Below are 4,230 nucleotides of genomic sequence, written 5' to 3' on the forward strand. Positions count from 1 at the left end.
AAAACATGCATTGCCATGAAAAATAAGTTTTTTTTATTTCACTAGACTACACTACTTTCACGTTGCGGGTGTCCATTCCTACGACATTTGCTTCATGTTTGGCACGTTGGGCCTCCGCAAGTGTGCTTATAAATTAGCTTTATCTGAGCATCCAAACAGCTACTTGAAGTAAATGATGTCTACGGAGGTATAAAGTGACCCATAAAGCCACATTAATAAATTATTTGGTGGTTTGCAACAAACTGTAATTCTAGAGCCTCTCTGGAACACGTACTAAAAGAACGTCGAACAATACTGGGGAACTAAAAGAACAATACTGGGGATGTAGTGCCTAGTAATCGTCTTCGCGTGTACTGAGATTCTGTATTGCAGAGCTCTGTCCTTGAAGATAGCATAGCATAACATAGCTCTGCCCTTTGGCTGTCCAGCTGGCCAAGAAAGCCGCCCATCAGGACACAAGAACTCCTGGCCGTCACCTAGGCGAGAACTTTTACCCGTCCTACAAACTCGAAGGTGCTTTCAACAAAGTTCTTTGTATGTTATTAAAATTCTCCAACATTTGGATCCAGCTACTACTTATTTAACCTTGCAGTGGAACTCCAGCTGCCGTTAGGATAGACAGTAAAAAAAATTTGGCTGAGTTGGTTTAAGATCATGATGTCAAAAAGCTTATTATAACGACGCAGAGAATAGCTTGTCCTGCGTCCTTTTATACTGTGTGTTATTTTAATCATGTCTTTTCACAAAATAAAAACAGAAGGCAAAAAAATGCAACATCTAGGTGGAGAGATTTTTTTGAAATTAGATTTAGCCCCTGAAGTGCTTTACTTTTTTGAAGATTTCTTGATGAAAAGTGCCTATTTTTTTTATTGCTCAGTTCAAATGTGATTCAACTGAAAAAGGTAGTCAATGTTGAAAAATTATTTTGACCACGTATTGAGTTAGATCAACACAATAAAGTTTATTTCTGAACAATAAATAAAAAAAAAGCTACCTGCTACTTATAAAAATAAAAACCTTACAAAGAAAACAGTTAAGGATGCCACATCTTTCTTAACGTTTGTAGGCTAAGCACCCTTGGGCTATTTCACTCTGGAAGCTTCGGGATTGTGTGGAAAATTTCAAAACACTGAATAACATAAAGTGGCTTCACTGGCATGCACTTGTGATGTTTCCTTCCGAGATGTCATCATCACTAAAGGAGCTCATCAATTCATCATCATCACTGTCTTCACTTACGAACACAAAATAAATATCTGTATTTGAATCATCATCATTCAAAGATGGTGAAAATTAAAAGCTTCTTTTTTGTGTTGACGAGCCAGCTATACATGGGTCGCCGCCACCTCAAACTATCCTTCCATATGAAAACCGTGCTTTTGCCAGAAGAGAAAACTTAATTGTCAAGTAAATACTGCCATCTTGTGGATGACATGCAGTCTAAGCCATAGACGAGCACTTCTCATCCTGAACGGTACAGGGTACTTGTTCATCCAGCACAAAAAAAGCAGTTCGGGAACAGTTTGAGCAAGGCGAGCTCTGCTCAATCAAAAAACTTAAGGGAGTAATAAATGTCATATGGTGCAACTTCAGTTTTCATTGAGTTCAGTCGCAATGCACCCATTTGTGCAAGCTACACAAAAAAGCCAATTATGGTTTTAAAATTTGATTAATATCAGACTTCATTACGTTCAGAAAGTGGCCATGTGCCAGTGGCATAGGAACTACTAATTTATACAGTGTCATCATATTCTACTCTTTCTCTCAATGTCACATTATATAAAATTTGCCAAATTACACAATATGCTATGCACAAAGCGTGAAATGCCATAGCAGTCTTAAGTACAAGTGATGATATAATCTTATCCTGACCGTGCACAACGGCTACTCTTGAAAGTTTTGTAAGTAGTTTGTTGAACTATAACTGAGAGTGGCAGCTTTACTTATTCATACAATGTCCCTCCAAAGAACATTGGTACACTAGCAGTGGAAAACAACAACAGCACTGGTAGCGACACCTACTAACACTTCGGCCAGCCACAATGTAATATAAAGATTTTCTGAGTTGCATGCCAACAGCATAAGCAATTTTTTGCAGGGGGACGGAGTGTCTCTGATTTGTAGTAGAGGCTGGGTGGGCCGATGTGGTTCAAGTGTCATTTTGTGCTCTGTATGCCATGGCAAAAAAAAAAAAAAGTTCTCTGTTTACTCTTGTTAAGCTTTGCACCACATATCCGCCCCACCAGCATGACCGGCTACATTTCCAATAATCTATAATGATGTAAAGGGAAATATGTGAATGAATAAGCTAAAACACACTATTCATATCAGCCATATTTTAAAATGGTACACATAAGATGTTAAGAAGAGCAAAACCTTTATTATATTTACCCCCTGAATAACAGTTTTGATTATAGTACAAGTCCGGGAGCAAAAGTGGTGCACATTCTGTCTTTGAATGTTTGCTTTCTGCTCTCCCAGTTGGCCAGAAGTACAGCTGTTCAATGATGACAGCTGGCTTTTGGCCAAGCACGTAAGCTTAAACCAAAGACTGAACATGTACAAGATTCTACTGCAGTAGGGCACTTTGTTTCCTTAGGAACACTTATTTACAAATCAGGGATGCTTCATTCACATACGAAATGGCTGTTCCGAAGACGCACAGTGGGTGCCATTGCATAGAATCTGACACCATGAGCTGTGGCCAGCTCTTGAAGGTGTGCCAGCTGCATATTTGCTTGAGGGCTGTGCCATCGATGCATGGGGGCTAAACACACAGCAAGCAGCGCAATAGGCATATCACTGAGCATGAGCTTCTCCACTGTGCAGAACAGTGCTTCTGGACACTGGCAGTGCACAATGTGCAGACGTGACAGGCTGTCTTGCAGATGGGGCTCGTCGACTTGCTGTGCCAAGGCTAGGACATCAAATCTTCTGGCAAGGTCAACCACTACTACAGACGATTCACAGCCACCACAGCTCAAAGGCTTGATGTAGTGAACCACAATGTCTAGAGCTGTATCCAAGTTTTTTTGAGGCATGCTATGAGATTCTGAAGCTGCAGCATGAAGCATGGAATGAGGCTGGAAAACAAGCGAAGAGTAGCCAGAATGAGAACTTCACCCTGTCATGCACATTACACAGTTATACGTCTAGGGCTTTTAACCAATCTTATTGGTGAGCTGTGATGGTTGGCATAAGCTGATTTATATACTGCAGAAGTTTCCACTAGGCACATGATGGGCGCCATATTGAATTAAATTGGTCCCGAAATGCATGACAAATGCTCAAATGAGCAGTATTCTATCTAATCTTTAAATCTGACACCAATCTATGAGCTGTAAGTGCAAAGTGGCTATCAGAAGACATTGAGCAGTGACATTTGCAACTACCATTGTGCCGCTGCATATAAGCACACGCACTCATAGGTTTCAGATTTTCAGAAAACATTGACAAAAGTACACCACATAATCTCTCTGTACAGCATGGTGATCGCAACTACCTTCCCGTGCAAGTCAGAAGTAGCAAATGCTCACAATTTTTTTAGAAAATGATGATGAGCTTGAGCATCAGGTTTTATGGTTCAACCACCCATTTTTTCAGACTTGCCAAGAGTAAGCACTGAATGCAAGCATTGCGAATTGAGTTTCTATATGCTTCTAGAGCAATCGTAAACTCGACCACTGTGCACCTGCTCCCCTGCAGCGGTTATGCATGTGGCTTCCCTACTTAAAATATATAGTCATTGCGCAGTTGTGGTAATTTTTATTATGGGGTAAAACAACCCTGAGCGGGACATCTTATTAGAAATCACAGTATCTACGAGCAGTAATCAATCTATAAGTGAACCATGCAATAATGCGCATTTCTTACCGTTTCTACGCTAGCAGTTGTTCGCAAGAGGGCAGAAAATATCTTTCTCGAGTATGAAGCGCCAGGATCACAGGTACGGCTGCCGGTACTCATGGAGAAAGCAGGAGCAACGATAAGGATATCTTTTTATCTGAAATGTCGGTGCTTGAATGAACTGCGACTTTCGGCCACGCAACCGTTTTGACCCCTCGAGAAAAGCAGACTTGTCTTGCCCGCTTCTCAAATAGTAGCTTCTGTAGAAAATCAAAAGCTAGAGTCCGCGCTGCCGGCCTCGACCTCTCCGTGCCCTCCACTCGTTTCGCTGCCCGTGCTATCACGGCCGTTGTGCATTGCCTTCACCGGGAATCGAGTCTGGCA

The 4,230-nt window shown here is 41.3% G+C and overlaps 1 long non-coding RNA gene across 1 annotated transcript; it reads right to left on the minus strand.

Moving 5' to 3' along the window:
* Positions 1-2,360: 2,360 nt before the first annotated feature.
* LOC119174987 (uncharacterized) lies at positions 2,361-4,229 on the minus strand. The gene is made up of 2 exons (XR_012895290.1): positions 3,874-4,229; positions 2,361-3,083 (listed from the first exon to the last, which is right to left on the minus strand). It is a non-coding gene; the product is annotated as an uncharacterized LOC119174987 (long non-coding RNA).
* Position 4,230: the final 1 nt, after the last annotated feature.

The sequence above is a fragment of the Rhipicephalus microplus genome, chromosome 5 (genome assembly GCF_043290135.1).
Source record: "Rhipicephalus microplus isolate Deutch F79 chromosome 5, USDA_Rmic, whole genome shotgun sequence".
Taxonomy (NCBI): Eukaryota; Metazoa; Arthropoda; class Arachnida; order Ixodida; family Ixodidae; genus Rhipicephalus; species Rhipicephalus microplus.